At 41.7% G+C, this 18,958-nt stretch overlaps 1 pseudogene; it reads left to right on the forward strand.

The window, feature by feature from the left end:
* Window positions 1-12,509: 12,509 nt before the first annotated feature.
* Window positions 12,510-17,379, forward strand: LOC117356746 (annotated as a pseudogene).
* Window positions 17,380-18,958: the final 1,579 nt, after the last annotated feature.

The raw sequence follows: 18,958 nt of genomic DNA on the forward strand, positions 1-18,958 counted from the left end.
ACAACCTCAGAGTGCCGAGACAGCAGCTCTAACCACTAGGTCGCTCCTCCACTCCTAATAAATACTGTTTCCTCCATTCTAGAGTCTCTTTTCTGACCCATCCTTGGCCTACTGCACTCTAGCTTTTACATCTTCCTTGTTTGCGTTGCTGATCCTCTCTATTCTTCTTGCTTTGCATCACTACATATAAAATTTAATGAGATGGATGCTGTAGACACCAAAAAAAGAACAGAACAAATGAGCATTTGGCTCAAACTAACTCTAAATTAATTTGCTTCATTTCCGGGTCTCGCTGCATCTTTGTCAGGTGGAAACCGACGTTTCAGCCATCACACCGTGGCTTTCTTCAGGGTATTTCCTCACCAACTATCTCGAGGACCATAACTTACTCCATCCCACGCAATCTGGCTTCAGAACTAACTTCAGCACAGAGACACTACTAGGCTCCCTTATCGACACAGCAAGACAACACCTCGGCATTGGAAAAAAAATGCTGCTCATACAGTTGGATCTGACGGCGGCATTTGACCTGGTAGACCATAACATCCTACTGCAAATCTTGGACTCAATAGGCATCTCAGATAAAGTATATTCATGGTTTGAAGGTTTCTTAAAATCCAGAACATACAAAGTAAAATCAGACAAAGAAAAATCCAAACCTTGGTCCAACCCCTGCGGCGTTCCACAAGGGTCCCCACAGTCCCCTACTCTCTTCAACCTATTTACGGCCTCTCTTGGCGTTTACCTGAACAAACAAGGCCTATCCTCTTATAGCTATGCTGATGACATCACCATCCTCATTCCTTTCGACCAACCAATGCTCTTAATGTCAGACACAGAACTCTAGCTACAGTTACGACTTGGATGGAAGACCACAAACTGAAACTCAACCCAGACAAAACTAAATTCATCCTCCTAGAAAATAACAAAATCCCAACCATAACCAACTTAGAAAGCAACTCTATCAACTACCCTTTGCAAACCACCCTAAAACTTCTAGGTATGACTATTGACAGAGGCTGCACCATGTAACCACAAATTAACAAAACAATACAGAAATCTTTCGCAGTTATGAGAAACCTTAGACAAGTCCGAAAATTCTTCGTAAAAACACAATTTCAGCTCCTAGTACAATCTCTAATCCTAAGTATCCTAGACTATTGCAACATCCTCTACCTCCCCTGCCCTGCAATAATGATTAAACAACTACAGACAATTCAGAATACAGCTCTGAGACTCGTCTATTCATTGAAAAAACATGATCACATTACTGAGGCATTCATCAATTCTCATTGGCTTCCAATTCAGGAAAGAATATAATTTAATTCTACTGTATACTATTTAAAACTATAAATGGAGACAGCCCAACCCACCTAAACGACCGCCTCATCCAAACCACCTCTACCAGGCATAGAAAAACACACACACCATTCACTTACCCCCCAATCAAAGAAGTAAAACAGAAAAACTATACAACGGACTACTGGCCACTCAGGCAGCGAAGATAGACAACCAAGTCTCCAACCTGTTGACAACAACCCCAGACTACAAGATGTTCAGAAAGGAAATAAAAACTATACTCTTCATGAAATCCCTTAATAAAGCTTAATACCATGATAAAGCTTAACCCCCCTCTTACCATCCCCTCCCTAACCCCAGATCCTACTTTTCCCTCTCTTGGAAACCTTTTTGATCTAACGTTGTAATCCTTCTTCCATAACTCTTTTTGTAATCCGCTTTGAGCCGAAAGGTAATGGCGGAATAGAAATCTGTAATGTAATGTAATAATGTAATGTAATGTATGTTCTGAAGTCTGCAGTGTGACTTTGTAAATAGTGGGTTCACGGACCTGATTGGGAACAGGGCAGTCCACCAATTTGAATGTAGGCGGGAAAGTCAGTCAGAAATTTGAATTTTGTTGAGAAGAGTTAGTTGGTTTCTTTTTCCATAGAATGTAAAAGTCTCTGGTGGGTTTAAAGATTTTTTGCCCGTGGAGCTGGGTTATATGTTTCAAGTTTCAAGTTGATTAAAATCAGGTCCGTGAACCCACTCTTTGCAAAGTCACACTGCAGACTTCAGAGCATACCTTGAAGAAAGCCACAGCGTGGTAGATGAAATGCCGGTTTCTGCTTGACAAGCCGCAGCGAGATCCAGAAACCTGCTACAAGCCCAAAGCCAGCTGCGGAAACCCTGAGAGAACACATCATCAAGTACTTATAGAAATTCATATGGTATCCCTCAAGGTTCTATCTTGTCTCCTCTTTTATTCAATTTCTTCCTACCCCTCTTCTTACACTAAGCCAATCCATAGGATTTTCTGTTTATGCTTATGCAGATGATATCCAGCTTTTACATCCAATAAATACTGCAGATCTTAATGAGATAACGAACATAAATAATAAGTTAAGACAAATTAGTCAATGGTTAAAAGACAACATGTTAGCCCTTAATCCATCTAAATCTTCAATAATGTTCTTGCCATGGAAAAAAGACTCCTGATTGGGAACAGGGCCGTCAACAAATTTGTATTTTGGTGGGAAAGTCCATAGAATGGGAAAGGTTTCAGGTGGGTTTAAAGATGTTCCCCCCCGTGGAGCTGGGTTAGATGTTCGCTCAGGTTTCTGCCCTGTTCCCAATCAGGTCCGTGAACCCACTCTTTACAAAGTCACACTGCAGACTTCGGCGCATACCCTGAAGAAAGCCACAGCGTGGTGGCTGAAACGTCGGTTTCTACCTGACAAAGACGCAGCGAGACCCGGAAACCTGCAACAAGCCCAATGGCAGCTGCGGAAACCCTGAGAGAACATGAAAACATCCTCATTCGTCATATTTTACTTACATGCTTACTGAATGGTGCTTTGCTGCCACCATATCTTGTGTTTCTATGTCTTTACATGGTATAGAAATTTGTGTTCTAGTGTTTGTAGCAATCTCGTCAAAACAAGTAATTTCACTATAGTTCTGCACGCAGGCAAACTTATCACTTATACTGGTACTTAAATCCCTCTACCATTTTGTGCACAGCTTGCTTAGCGAGAAATCCATCCAAGCTGTTAATGCTGTTATTGGTTGGGATTCTAAGTTGGTTATGGTTGGGATTTTGTTATTTTCTAGGAGGATGAATTTAGTTTTGTCTGGGTTGAGTTTCAGTTTGTGGTCTTCCATCCAAGTCGTAACTTTATTCAGGTGGCTTTGAATAAAAATCCTTTGGAATATTTGCCTGTTTATTTCCCCTTTTCCCAGGGGTTTTTCCTGCTTCGCCCCTCCATCTTATGGACTGTAATAGGAAAATGTTTTTGTTTTTTTTTCTTACTTTTGATTATCCAATGTAAATTGGTTGTAATTTCTTAACAAAGAATCTGCTTTGGATGTTAAATATAAATAAAATTAAAAAAAAATATATATATATATCATTTGGAATAGCAGAGTTGGTATCTAGTTTTCATAAGAACTGAAAGAAGCTAAAGGCTGACTTTCCCATAAGAATGCAGCCTGATATGCCTTGTAAGGATGCCATTGCCAAAAATACAAAGTAAAGGTACAAGCACAGTAATTAGGGCTAAATTTTATAAATGCTGCCCAACTTTAGGTACAAAAAAAAATTAGTGCTATGCTATAAATGATGTTCAAAGTCAGACACCGTACCATTTATAGGATACCACTTGGTGCCAGGATAGGAACATAAGAATTGCCATACTTGGACAGACCGAAGGTCCATCAAGCCCAGTATCCTGTTTCTAACAGTAGCCAACCCAGGTCTCAAGAACCTGACAGAAACCTAAAGAATAGCAACATTCCAGAGCTGAGATGGTGATGTCATAAAGTCTCATTCCACCAATGCCTAAGAGCTAGACTCATCAGTCATGTCACAATGGTTTGATTGTCCTATACTTGGCTCACATAAGAGCATAAGAATTATCACACTGGGACAGACTGAAGGTCCATCAAGCCCAGTATCCTGTTTCCAACAGTGGCCAACCCAGATCCCAAGTACCTACCTAGATCCCAAGTACTACAACATTTTATGCTGCTTATCCATATGGATTTCTCTTTTAGGAAATTATCCAAGCCTTTTTTAAACCCTGCCAAGCTAACTGATTTCACCAAATTCTCTGGCAATGAATTCCAGACTTTAATTACACATTCTGTACTTAGTTGTAGGCACAAGGATTTACACCAACTGAAACCTGGTATACATCCTTACACCTAAATTAGACCTGGATCTGCTTTGTTCTGCAACTGCATGCAAATTCTAAGCATTTCCCTGACCCATCCATGCCCCTCCCATGGCCACACCCCATTGTAGATCCACACATAAAAGATGTGTGTATAAATTCAAGTTATTACCAATTGGCGCCAATAATTGATTGTTAGTGTCCGATTATTGCCAATTAACTGCTCATTTGCCAATTCTGTTGTGTGCACGATTATAAAATATGCCCAATGCACACCAGATTTTGTCATGCCATCTTCGGCACCCTATATAGAATCCTGGAGTATGTGAATACGAATATCAACAGCCCAAAAAACACCGCTGAGAAGTGCTATTATTGACACCACTGTCAAAGCTCCACCCTCGCATAGGCATGGGCCAAGTGACAGTGAAAAGCTCCTTGAGTATCTTTGCCGGGGAGTTCTCTGCTACCTATGGGAATAAGAGTTCTCTCCACCCCAGCAGAACAATTATGTCCTTGGCTATATTGGGATATATTCACTTAGCCTCTTGGGGTCAGTCTTGGGTAAAATCATTTGGTTGAGCTTGGGATTTGCCCAGCTCCATTTCCTTTTTAGGTGTTAATCCTGCATTCCAGAACATCCAACCAAAAAACAGAAAACCCACCTACAGGAACAAATTGTGTCCTCAAAATTTTCTCTTCCAAGTTTTATTAAAATTTGTATAAACGCCTATCAGAAATTCTTTTTTAAAAAAAGTTTTACACACATCCAGGTTGAGAAGGAGGGAGGGAGGGGAAGGGGGGGGAAATATGTCTATATCATTATTTGTTAGTAATAAATGCTTTTATTTGGTGTCAATTATATTTCTGTATACACTTGTGTATGTTTTAAAATGAATAAAGATTTATTAATAAAAATAAATTATTTTTATATTGATGTTTTATTGGCATTTGTTAGTTACATAAATAACAAAAAATCAGGAAAAAGGCAAAACAAGAAAACTTACTATTCAAAATAAAACCTTCTTCAAGTCCACATCAATGATGCCACACAATGCAGAAAATAATAAAAATTTTGTATAGGTAACTATTTATAATCATCCTTTACAGGCAAAGGCCTATTCTAATATGTCACTAATCCTCTTCGACAACTAAATGAGTATCTAAAACTTTCAAAACAATTTTATCAATCAAAAAATTCTCCAATTGTGATGGATCACCTAGCAGCGTTTTACAGTATTAAAAATGGGGGGACGTACAAGGACTTATAGACAGGGCATAATATGGACGTACAATAAAGTAAGTTCAGTGAAATACAATATTTAAAAGAAAAGCAGACATAGAAAGGAAAGAAACACGAGGAGGGGTAGGGGAGGGCCTCTTTAGTGAAAAAGCTAATGGAGGAGAAGGAAAAAGCAGGAAAGTAGACGGCTGAAAGAAAAGAGCATTACTCAAAAACGTCTTTAAAAAGGAGGCTGGAGGAGTTATCGTACAGCAAGAGATTAGAGAAACTGGGCCTCTTCTCCCTTGAAAAGAGGAGACTGAGAGGGGACATGATCGAAACATTCAAGATAATGAAGGGAATAGACTTAGTAGAGAAAGACAGGTTGTTCACCCTCTCCAAGGTAGAGAGAACGAGAGGACACTCTCTAAAGTTAAAAGGGAATAGATTCCGTATAAATGTAAGGAAGTTCTTCTTCACCCGGAGAGTGGTGGAAAACTGGAACGCTCTTTCGGAGGCTGTTATAGGGGAAAACACCCTCCAGGGATTCAAGACAAAGTTGGACAAGTTCCTGCTAAATTGGAACGTATGCAGGTGAGGCTGGACTCATATAGAGCTTTGACCTGGGGGCTGCCGCGTGAGCGGACTGCTGGGCACGATGGACCACTGGTCTGACCCAGCAGCGGCAAGTCTTATGTTCTTATGAAGCATTTTAGACCTCCTTTGAACTTGTCCAGGTTTTGTTCTGCCCTCTTAAAAGTCTCATAGAACAAGGTACCAACACACCAGCCACATAGCTTGTAAGGATCAAGGAGACAGTAGCTTGAATCAGGTCCTAAATCCAAGTCTAGAACTCCTGACAGAAAAAGACTTGTCCTGTAGCAGCTAATTTAATGCTACGAAATGCAAGGTCATGAATTTGGGCTGCAAAACCCCAAGAGAACAGTACAGTTTAGGTCAGTGGTCTCAAACGCGCGGCCCGCCAAATAATATTTTAAGGCTCTCAGTATGTTTATCATAATCATAAAAGTAAAATAAAACAGTTTCTTGGTCATATGTCTCTTCAGCTATAAATGACAATATTATTATTAAGACTTAGCCAAAAGGAAAGATTTATAAACTATAAAGAGTTTTACCTCATGCAAAATTGTCATTTCTTTAATAAGACATGAACTATTTTTTTTCTGAGGCCAGTACAGACAAATCCAAAACGTGGCCCTGCAAAGGGTTGAAGTTTGAGACCACTGGTTTAGGTGGTGAAGAACGTTTGTGCATGATAGAGGAGCGGGGCTTGGGTGTGATAGTGTGTGATCATCTTAAAGTGGTCAAACAGGTTGAAAGGGCAACAGCAAAAGCTAGAAGGATGCCAGGAAAAAAGGAGGTACTGACTTTGGTGAGACCGCATTTAGAATATTGTTTACAATTCAGGATACTGCACTTGCAAAAAGATATAAAAGAGGATGGAGTCGGTCCAGCTTTTATTCCCTTAACTGAGGGAAAAGAAAGAAGAAGAAATCTTTGGCTACTACTCATGAGATAAGATCTATGGGCATTCCAAGATAGGGGACCAAAAGGAACAAAGATACCATACAGGATCTTGAAATCAAAATGGCACTGGAGGGGGGGGGGGGAGAAAGGCTGTATTAAGCAGCCAAGGCACTTTTTACCTGCAAAGACCTTCGAGAACTGGAGGGCTACCTTTATGAAAGGAAAGAGGGAAAACAGAGCTCTCATAACTGATTTAAAATACTATGGAGCCTACCAAAGAATTATGCTAGGGAAGGAATTATCAAGAGGTTTTAAACCTACACGTGTGCTGTGCTCTACTAAGCACTGGATATAATTGAGGATTGGATTTAGCCTGGAAGTGGTTTGAACTCCTCAGGTTATATAGAAAATAAACTTATTTGAGCCAGATGGCTTGGAACCGAGTACAAATGTGTACACTTAATTTGCTTTGAGAGTAAATTGAACCCCTAGGAAATACGGAGCTGTAGAGGTTGGACATATCCCAAGTGCACCAGATGCCCATGCAGATTACAAGCTACATTCTCCCGCAGGCAGTTACTTCTGTCCCAAAATCTTATGTCAGACCACTGTCAAGTGCACTAAAACAAAGAAAAATGAATTTGGTACCTCTGAACAGGAACAGCAGCCCTTAGTCTCTAGTTCAGCATCTTTTAGCATGGCTACCGTCACTGGTGAGAACACCTATTTACAAACCCTAATTCTTTGAAAATTGTCCCAACCCACTAAAGCTGTGCCTAGCCCTAGAGGAGTACAGCAGAGAGGGGAGAACAGGTAGGATTCCTGTCATTTGCCCCTAGGATTCCTTTTATGAACAAGGTGCTAGCACTCAGCCTGGCCAGCGTGCAAAGCAAGTTGACACAGAAAGGGTTAAAGGAGGAGGTGGGGCTGAGACACAGCAAAGCCTTTGGTTGCTTAGGGAGAGGGTGCAAGGGAAAAGCCTTTGAGTAATAAATTGAGCACACCTAAGAACAGAGAGAGGCAGCCTGGAACTCTGAAGCTCCAGTGCCTCAGTCCAGGTGATTTATAAATAATCCCACAACATTAAGCCTGCAGTGGTAAACGTGGTCAGTGTGTTTTTAAATGCTGACAGCCATTGAATGATTTATGTCCATATATTTAAAACTGAGCATGTCCAGGCACTGTAATTGAATACTGGGGACACCTGGGTATGTGCGAGTCTCTGGCACTTATGCAAATGCTGGCCAATATTCAGCCCGGATCTGGTTTAAGACATTTATGTGGGTTCCAGCTGAATATTCTACAGAACCCACATAAGGGGTCTATCATTTGGTACTCCCCCCCCACACACACACATGCATTTTGATTGCCTTCCATTTCCCTTCCAAGACTCCTCATATCTGCTACAATTCCAATCTCCCTGATCCCTCCCCCATTCTCAGACCACCCCAGGACTCCTTGCCACCTTCAGGACTTACTTGGACATGATCCCGGGAAGTCTACTCTTGCCCTTTTTGGTTCTGGTTTTAATGCGGCGACAGTGACCCCCTAGTGCTAGTCTTATGGTACTGCCACTAGGGATTATCTCTTCAAATAAGGACAAACTGCCAGGGGGTGGGTTGGAGGATCAGAGCATCAGGCAGTATCCTGGAAATTATGCAATTGCTGGTTAGTATTCATTGCCAGCAACTGCATGCCTAAGCAGCTTAAGTGAGGCACGCCTCTTTTGTGGTCCTATCTGGCTTAGCTATGCGGACATTGGTACTGAATAAGCCTGCATAACTGCCGGCTCCTCCCTCACTCTGCCCATAGGCTACTGTGGCATTGCCCGGATTGCATCTGGGCAATTAGTGATGATACTCAGCAGCACTGCCCAGTGAAGTGTCACTGAATATCTGCGGCTGGCCCACTCAGAATGATTTAAGCAGACAAGTGCCTCTCCTGCCTGCTTATACCACATTGACTGTTGACCCCAATAGTAATAACTCAGTAATAGTTTTGGCTTGCTACCAGTGGGCTTGAGCAATAGCAGGAGGTGATCTCTTTGCTCCGTTGCCTGGCTGATCTCTGTCTTCCTCCTGATTCGTTCGCAATGATAACTTGTTTTTCTATCCTCTGTGTGTTTCCTGGTCTCCATCACGGCTGTTGCTCTAACCTCGTTTCCATCATTTCAGCCTCTGATTCTTGGTCTCTGCTCTGTTTTTCTCCATTTGACCTCTGATTTTTGGTGTATTTGATTTGTTGATGTAATTTGTGGACCACCTTTGATGTACTGCTTGAAAGATGGCCTGGCAGGCAAATTAAACTACACAAAATTACAATTAAGTGTAATGGAGGTGACACAGAAAGTTGAACTTATGTTCCAGATTTTTTGTTTCACTCATATTTCAAAGCACCGGCTGCTTCAGAAATCCAGATGCAAGCTGAAGTGATTCAATACAATACAATGCAATAAATCAATTTCTAGACATCATAACCAAATACGTTCTATGCGGTTCACAAAAAAGTAATAAGGATATAGAAATAATCCAAATGAAGAGATCTAATTGCATATGAATTTGTTAGAGGTGGGTCTTCAATTGCCTTCTAAACTGAAGGTAGGAGTGAGACAAGGAGCATAAATGCCTGAAAATCACTATTTGCATAGCAGCTTGAAAAGAGAGTTGTCGCTCATGAAATATTTTATATTTACAGCCATTACCTGGTGGAAAGGCAAACAATGCAGTGCATCTGGTGCTCCTTAACCTCTAAAAATGACTCCTCTATACTCCCCTCCTCTCCAGCAGTGGACGACCTAGCAACATTTTTCAATGAAAAGATTGCTACTATAAGAAGCTCTTTTCCACCAGCAGTCACTTACAATTCTCTTGTGCCCAGTGACACTAACCCTATCCCAGTAGATGGATCCTGGACAGCCTTTGAGAGCTGTATCCGAAGCCCAGGTTTCTAATTGTGCCATAAATTAAGATCTTGCCCTGGACCCATTTCCTTCTTACCTATATGAGAAAATTCCCACACGGGCTATTTCATCTCTCACCAGACTTATAAACTCTGCCTTACTATCAGGCCTATTTTCTGTAGAAATGGGACACATTGCCCTGATCCCATTATGGAAAAAAAGCCGATCTAGACCCATCTTCACCATCTAGCTATCGTCTTATAGCGAACATTCCTCTCCTGACCAAAATGCTAGAGGCTATCATATCTACTCAGCTCTCATCTTATTTAGAGAGATTCTCCATTCTCTTACCTTGCCATTATGGCTTCAGACCCAATTTCAGCACCGAATCCCTACTGGCCTCATTAATTTCAAAGGTTCAACAACTATACTTCTCCCTCCGTATTCACTGTGATAGAGGATTAACAGACTCGCAAATATAGAAAAACTGTGAATAATTTTTTCATGTTATTAGCTGTTTTCTATTAAAAACCATCGTGAATATGTTGAAACCGTGAATAACATGGTGGGAGACCTGGCCTGTTCCTGAAAGAGAGGCAAAACACAGTGAAGAAAATGCTGGGAATTTTTCTCTTTATACTCTTGGAATCAGCGATTTCTCTGTGCAAGCTGACATAATTGAGGGGTAGGAGCCAGCAAGCTAAAAACCACAAATAATCGAAACCATGAATGCTGAAACCGTGAAAACGGAGGGAGAAGTGTACACTCTTGTAATAAGTTTGCAATCCTATTACAATTCAATCTATCTGCGGTCTTTGATGTTGTCCAGTACGATATTCTAATTTACCAATTTTCTGAGATAGGCATTGATTCCACAGTCTTAGACTGGTTCTCGAAATTCTTACAATCCCGTCTTACACTGTTAATATGAATGCCACCAATTCATCTCCTGGAAACCGTTATGTGGAGTCCCGCAGGGATCACCTCTGTCCCCTATTCTTTTCAACATCTATATGTCTACTTTGAAACTCTTCCATCTATCTCCCTTTGAAACATTATATACATATGCAGATGACATCCTTGTCCTTCTTGAGATAGATTCGAATCTTACCAACCTCACTGAGAATATAACAGAATGCATAACAAAACTCCAATTCTGGGCCCTCACTGTACAAATGAAACCGAATGAGTCCAAAACAAAATTACTCTGGCTTGGCCCAAAATTAGATCAGCTACCCACGCTCATTCCACTACCTTCTGGTCCCTCACTGCAGATCGAATTCTCAAGCAAAGTTTTGGGGATCATTATTGACTCTACACTTTCCTTTAACGATCATCTCAACTCTCTGGTAAAAAAATGTTTTTTTAGTCTTCACATGCTGAGGAAAATGAGATCCTGCTTCCGCCAACAACATTTTGCTGTCCTTGTACAATCAATCATTCTTTCCAGACTGGACTATTGTAATTCCATCTAAATCTAACCAAAAAAAATCTTCAAAGACTTCAGTGGATCCAGAACACTGTGGCTAGGTTGATCTTCGCAAAAAGCAAATTTGATCATGTTTCCCCGGTTCTGTCAAAACTTCACTGGCTTCTGGTGATTTCTAGGATTCACTTTAAATGTACCTGCCTAATTTTCAAGATCCTATATGGCATTCTTCCTCCCCTAATCCCACTAGCCTGGAATTCTTCAAGACCTGACACTATCAGATCTGCCCACATATTCAAACTATCTTTCCCCTCATTAAAAGGTGTCATGTATGCAGGGAAATTAGGGAAATCCCTTTTCTTCAAATTCATTGAGCTTTGGAATAACCTCCCTGCCCCGCTGCGGAACCTAGGCTCATTCCAATTATTCTGAAAGCATCTGAAAGCCTGGCTTTTCTCCAAAACGTAAAGCTATCTATTTAAAATGTAAAGCTAGCTATCCTCTTCATAACCTCTAATTTCTTTTTATGTCCTTCCCTCATTTATTGAATTACCTGTAAACCATGTCGAGCTCTATCTTTATGGAGATGATGTGGTATACAAACTTAAGGTTTAGTTTAGTTTTAGTTTAGTTTAGACTCTACACTTCCATTTAATGACCATCTCAACTCACTGGTAAAAAAATGTTTTTCTAGTCTCCACATGTTGAGAAAAGTGAGATCCTGCTTCCAACAACAACATTTTGTTGTCCTTGTACAATCGATCATTCTTTCCAGGCTGGACTACTGCAATTCCATCTATCTAAGTCTAACCAAGACAAGTCTTCAAAGACTTCAGCGGATCCAGAACACTGCAGCTAGGTTGATCTTTGCAAAAAGTAAATTTGCTCATGTTGCCCCACTTCTGTCAAAACTTCACTGGCTTCCAGTAATTTCTAGGGTCCACTTTAAATGTGCCTGCCTAATATTCAAGATCTTGTACGGCATTCTTCCTCCTTATTCCACTATCTTGGAATTCTACGAGACCTGACACTACCAGATCCATCCAAAAACGTAAACCCTTTGCCAGCGAGGGTGAAAGTCCCATCCATGGAGCGAGGAGAGAGACCTGTCCCATGGCTTTACCCTCACCTCCGCTGCTGTTTTTGGACTCGACCACCGACGGAGCTTTTCGTTTCGCTGGGGGTTGCTGTTTCGTTCGTAGTATTCATTTCTCCCCCACGATCAGGAGGGAGGGACAGAGCCTGGCAGCCCAGATCCAGTCCCTGTGACCTGGCTCTCCTCGCAGCACTGGCGAGATGAGTATAAACGGAGGCTCCCACACCCGGATCAATACCCTTGGCAGATTGACCCAGGCTGACTCCGGCCAGGATTTAGCCGGAAGGTTTGAGATGAACAACCACCCCATGCCCAAGATGATGGGAGGCAGCGGGGGGACCATGTCCATGCAAAGGAGCTATGTGTACACCACCGAGAACAGCTACGTTCAAACTGTCACACTGGGTAGACGTCAGAACACCATTCAGGACCTGTTGCAGAATTGTTCAGATAACCTTTCACGTGCTGAGCACAGCCTGAATTGAATTATGGAGATGGGTCCCATCTACTTCGGAACAGGGATCTGGAGGAGTGCCTTGGGGTGGCCAATGAGTAGATGGAAATCATTGAGGGAATAATCAGGGAGATGAGACAGATGGGGCAGCCATGTGACATGTATCACAAAAGACTTCGCCCAGCTTCAGGAGCAAATGCGAGCTCTTTACAAAGCCATCTATGGGCCTCGTGTATGGAAAGGTTCAAAGGGAGGTGGATTTTCCTCTCAGAGCGGCTCCGGCTGGGATGAGTACACCAAGCGGGTCACTACTGAAACCATCACTTTCATAAGGCAGCAAAAGCGAAAGATGGAAATAGTGGACTGGGGTTTCTTTTTTTTTTAATTTATTTATTTATAAGTCTTACAAATTGTTAAACAACAATATAATAGAAATAAACAATTATAAAGAAACAAAACATATGAATTATAAATTCCACAAAGTTAACTAAGTTCACAGTCCACAAACTGAGGAGAGAAAATCCTTCACCTCCAACGGAAGTTGGTTTTCAAGAAAATGTTCTTTCATATTTAGGAGATCATACAGTTGGATTAAATTAAATTATCATCCTGGTTAATTGAGAAGTTCCATGGAGGGAATTGGAGCTTAACCAGCTGCCTTACCCTCAAGAAAAAAGTTCAACTGATCAGGTTCATAAAATATATATCTAATATTCTGATGGGTAACATAGCATTTACAGGGAAAACGTAACTGAAAGGTTGCTCCCATACTCAAAATAGACTGACGATAGGTTAAAAATTTCTTTCGTCTTTCTTGGGTCCATTTCGATACATCAGGGAAAATTAAGACTTTTGAACCATGAAATTCTGAATTGTCAGTCTTATAGAATAGACAAAGAACTGCTTCCTTATCTTGATGAAAAACAAAGGTTACCAATAAAGTTGCTCTTTCCATAATTTCTTCTTGTTGAGATGTTTCCAGGATAGCTGTGAGATCTAAGTCTCCTGCTGCGGTTCCTTTTCCTTTTTCCTCTTTAGGAATATTTAAATAGTATAATTTATGTAACGGTGGTAGATTATTTTCAGGAAATTTAAGTACTAATCTCAAGAAGGAATGAATCTGTTCTCTTGCCATTTGGAATTTGGAAATAGGAAAATTTAAAAGTCTAAGGTTCAGACTCCTATTAGCATTTTCCAAATTTTCCAATTTTCTAAAAAGTAAATTTTTATCCTTCAATTGTAAGTTAATTGAAGCTTTCGCTTCAGTCACAGATTTTTCCAAATTGTCTATTCTATCGGATTGTTTTTGAAGTTTCTCTTCAAAAGTCTTAAGCTGAATGTTAGTACTCTGGGCTGAAGTGAAGAATTGAGAGCATACCTTGTATAGTGATTCTAAGCCACTCCAAATAGCCTCCATGTCTATAACTTCTGGTCTTATCAAAGGAGGAAGCAAAGTTGTACCGGGAATCACTCCACTGGATTCCGCCTTCTCCTTCTCTGTTACATAACAGGTTTCCGTTCCTCCATTCTCCATTGTTGGCTGCAAACAAGTCGGCAAGCCATGTATCACATCCGGGGTCAGAGGGGAAATCTGCAGCGCCGCCGGAGACATCAACTCCGGAGCTTCCTGCGCTGCAAGCAATGTTCCCGAATTCATCCCGTGGCGAGGAGGAACTCCAGGTCCCATCGGGCTGAGCGACGTCTCGCTCTCCAAGATCGAGGTCTGCCCCCCCTCGGTCTGCGGATGCGCCCGCTCCAACTGGGACGGCGTAGGAGGTAATCGCCGTCTGCCTCGATGGGGAAGAGGCAGAGAAAGCTGGAAGAACGCCCCTCTGTCTCTCCCTGCGCTTAGGCATAGCGGAAATAGGAAAGAAAGCAAACAAGTAAGTATTTTGCCAATTGTGCAGGAGCCTCTCGCCGACGCGACTTACTCCGTCGCCATCTTGGATCTCTCTCTGGACTGGGGTTTCAACGCAAAGTCTGTAGAACAGCAGATTGCACAACGCCATTGCAGAATATCGATGGGAGCTGGACAAGATCAAAGCAGACCTGCATGAGAAAAGTGCAATTTATCAACTGGAAGAAGAATACGATGCCTTACTGAAAGCATTTTTTGAAAGAATGGATCAGCTGCGCCAGCAATATCCCAAGAGATTATGTGGATCAACGACCATGAGGAGGAAAAGCTTCTTTATGATTGGAGTGACAGAAATACAGATATTACCAGGAGTCTTTCTCTAAACTCATGAGCCAACTGAAGGTGAAAGAAAAGGACCTCATTAAACTTAAGCAAGAGTGTGACCAGCTCGTGCTAAGTCAGCACCCAGCATCTGACAAAATTGAGGCATACATGGATACCTTGCAGACCCAGTGGAGTTGGATTCTTCAGATCACCAAATGTATTGATGTCCTTTTAAAGGAAAATGCTGCATACTTTCAGTTTTTTGAAGAGGCCGAAAGCACTGAAGCTTATCTAAAGAATCTGCAAGACTCAAGCAGGAAGAAATATGTGTGCGATAAGACCAAGCCACTGCAGCGTTTGCTGGATATGATCAAGGAACTAGAGAAAGAGCGAGATATAATTATTGAATACAAAAGGCAAGTGTAAAACTTGGTGAACAGAATAAATCTAAGAAGATTGTGCAGCTGAAGCCCCGTAACCCAGATTACAGAACCAACAAACCCATTGCGCTGAAGGCTCTGTGTGACTACAAGCAGGACCAGAAAGTTGTGCACAAGGGAGATGAGTGCATCTTAAAGAACAATGCGGAATGCAGCAAATGGCTGGAGGACTGGGCATGTTGGTGCCCTCTGTTGGTCTCATTGTACCTCCCCCAAATCCATTAGTAGTGGATCTGTCTACCAAGATTGAACAGTACTATGAAGCAATTTTGGCTCTATGGAACCAGCTCTATATCAACATGAAAAGCATGGTATCCTGGCATTACTGCATGATTGACATTGAGAAAATTAGGGCAATGACTCTTACTAAGCTGAAAACAATGAAGTATGAGGATTACCAGAAGGTTGTAAGCGATCTGGAACTCCATTACCAAGACTTCCTTAAGAATAGCCAGGGTTCGGAGATCTTTGGCAATGAGGACAAACGGAAAATGCAGTCGCAGTTCACAGATGGCCAGAAGTACTACCAGATGTTGGTGGTGCAGCTCCCTGCATACCAGAGAGTCACAACTGGCACTCTTCAGCAGGAGGTGCTACAAACAACTCAGAATGGAGGCCAAGGTATAAGCAAAGTAGATATCACTCAGGTGGGCGCAGTGAAAAGTAAAGAGCTGGAACGAAACAAAGAAATAGAAAAGAGACAGGAAAAGGAGGCCTGGCTGCGGCTGGAACTTCAGAAGATTCGCCAGCGGTTGGAGGACAGCGAAGACAGGATGGCACAGAGGAACAACTTCAATCTGGATCAGGAGGCATTCAGAGACTTTGTATCCAAAATGAATGACCTGGAGGGTGTGAGGGGAGACATGCAAGGAATTGCCACAGAACTCAACAGACTCAAAGAAATGTTGGTGGACCTGGGGGGCTCTGACAAGGTGTCTTACATGCAGTCGGAGCTTAGTGCACTGCTTCAAAAGATGTCCAATATCAGCGGTTTCTCTACAGCCTACTTAAACAGGTTAAAGGCTCTGAGGGCGCTGCTTCAGAACATTCTCCAGGCTGAAGACCTGATCAAAGTGTACGAGGCTAGACTCATGGAGGAAGAAACCATTTCATTGGACCCAGAGAAGGTGGAGGCCTACCGAAGCACCTTGAAAAAAAATGAGAGCTGAACTGGACCAGAAGAAATCGTTACTAAGAGCAATGGAGACAGATCAGCAGAATTCCATGCAGGTGAATGAGCAGCTTACGCAGGCCTTCCCACAGTGCGATGTGGACATCTTCAAATTCAGTGACAAGGTTGATCAGCTGACCAACCGCTGGCAGAGAATAGAAAAAGAAATTGATGAAAGTTCACATAGAATTTTTCTTTTTTCAACCATCTTTATTTTCTCTTCTTTATTAATTTCCAGGTACTTTAGTTAGATTGTGAGCCTTCGGGACAGTAAGGGAATTTTTTAAGTACCTTCTTACTTCTCATTTATAATCTTAATGTATATTTTCTTCAAACCGCTTAGAACCTAAAGGATATAGCGGTATATAAGAAATAAATTACATTACATTACATCTTGGGAACTGGAGAAAGAAAGCAAACAGCTAAGAAATTTCCGAGAGCTTTACCAGACACTTAGCAAGTGGATTGTTGATGCCAAGAACCGCCAGGACACGATAGAGTCAGCAAAGTTTCCAGATGCACATGCTGTTACAAGATACCTGAATGAACAGAAGAATTTGACTGCTGAAATAAAAGGTAAACAAGACAAAGTGGAAGAGGTGCAAAAGACTGAAGACCAGTTGGCATCTTCAATTAAGGATTATGAACTCCAGTTGGCATCATAAAGAGGACAATGGTTCAGTCACCTTCAGGCGTAATTTTACAAGAGTCTGCAGAAATTCAAGCTCGATACATAGAACTTCTTACAAGAGGCACTGATTATTACAAATTCTTAAATGAGATGGCAAAGAACATGGAAGAATTAAAGATAAAAACATTATAATTGAGCTGCTGGAAGAGGTGCCAATTCTGATAATTCCAATAAGAACAAATGTTCTTATCTTTCCCCTTGCTAAAAGGCATTATCTATGCTGGAAAATTAGGGAAATCTCTTTTCTTCAAAATCACTGAGCTTTGGAATAACCTTCCTGCCCTGCTGCGGAATCTGGGCTCCTTCCAATTATTCCAAAAGCATCTGAAAACTTGACTATTCTCAAAAATGTAATTCTCATTATGTTTTTCCTTCCTTATATTAAAGTTCCTGTAAACCGTGCCGAACTCCTTCTCTATGGAGAGGATGCGGTATATAAACTTAAGGTTTAATTTAGTTTAGTTAGTTTAGTTTTTCTCAAGTGCTTCTGAGATGAAAAAACAAGTGAATCTGTTAGGTATTGTGGGACAACTTTGTAGTACAAACAACCTAGTTTGAAAACAATGCACGCTTCCACAGGGAGCTAATGTAACTCACGGTACAATGGAGTAACATGATCGTATTTTCTTTGGTTCTATATAAGTTTAATTGCAGTATCCTGAATAATACGCAGTCCTAGGATGTAGACTATATTACAATGGTCAAGCTGGCTCAGCACCAGAGACAGAACCAAAGTTCTAAATGTAGGGGTGTCAAAGTAGGATCTAAGCGAACGCAGTTTCCACAGCATTTAAAAAAAAAAAAAAAAACACTTATGGACCACATTGTCAACTTGATGCTTCATGATTCCATTTATCCCTGAGCTCCTGATTAAAAATAATAGAATTGAAGAATACAAAATACCTTATTCTGAAGCTAAACAATATGGGGCTCATAATTGAAAGAGAAAAACGTCCAAAAACCGGTCTAAGTCGCCACTTGGACGAACATTTCTCAAAAACGTCCAAACGCAAAAAATAAAAACGGGTTTTGGACATGTTTCTAAACGACCTAGGCCTTCATAGTGCTGCTCAACGTCCAAAGCTAAATGGGGTGTTTTGGGAGGCGTGTTGAGGGCGGGAGTTGGGCGGGACGTGGGCTGGCTTAGACTTAGTCGTACAGCATGTATAACAGGATCGACGGAACTTGGACATTGTGACTTAGACCATGTAAAACATGGTCTAAGTCACAAAAACCCACCTAAACTCACCAGATAAGCACTGCAAACACATAACACAGACTCCCACACACTACCCCAGTGATCACCAACCCCCCCCCCCACCCCCACCCCCATAAAAATTTTATTCACAACTTTAAATTTCAGCCTCCAGACCATCATCACCTGGCCGCCTGGCCTAGTCGTCCAGCCCAGAGGCACCTTAAGTCGTGGGGGTGGGTTAGGGACCCATAGAGAGGAGGACCCATGCCCATAAGTCCCTGTAATCACTGCATTGATACTTAAACATGTGCACTGCTTTATACACCCCCAAAACCCTTTTTGACTGGCATATAAGTGGCTCCTGCAGCCATAAGGGCTATTGGGGTGGTAGATAAGTGGGTCTAGGGTATTCTGGAGGTGGTTTGGGGGGCTCACCGTCACCTATAAGGGAGCTGTAGGTAGGAGAAGCCATGGCACCCTTTTTGTGAAGTTCACAGCAGTCCCCTGTAAGGT

The sequence above is a fragment of the Geotrypetes seraphini genome, chromosome 3, assembly GCF_902459505.1.
Source record: "Geotrypetes seraphini chromosome 3, aGeoSer1.1, whole genome shotgun sequence".
Classification (NCBI taxonomy): Eukaryota; Metazoa; Chordata; class Amphibia; order Gymnophiona; family Dermophiidae; genus Geotrypetes; species Geotrypetes seraphini.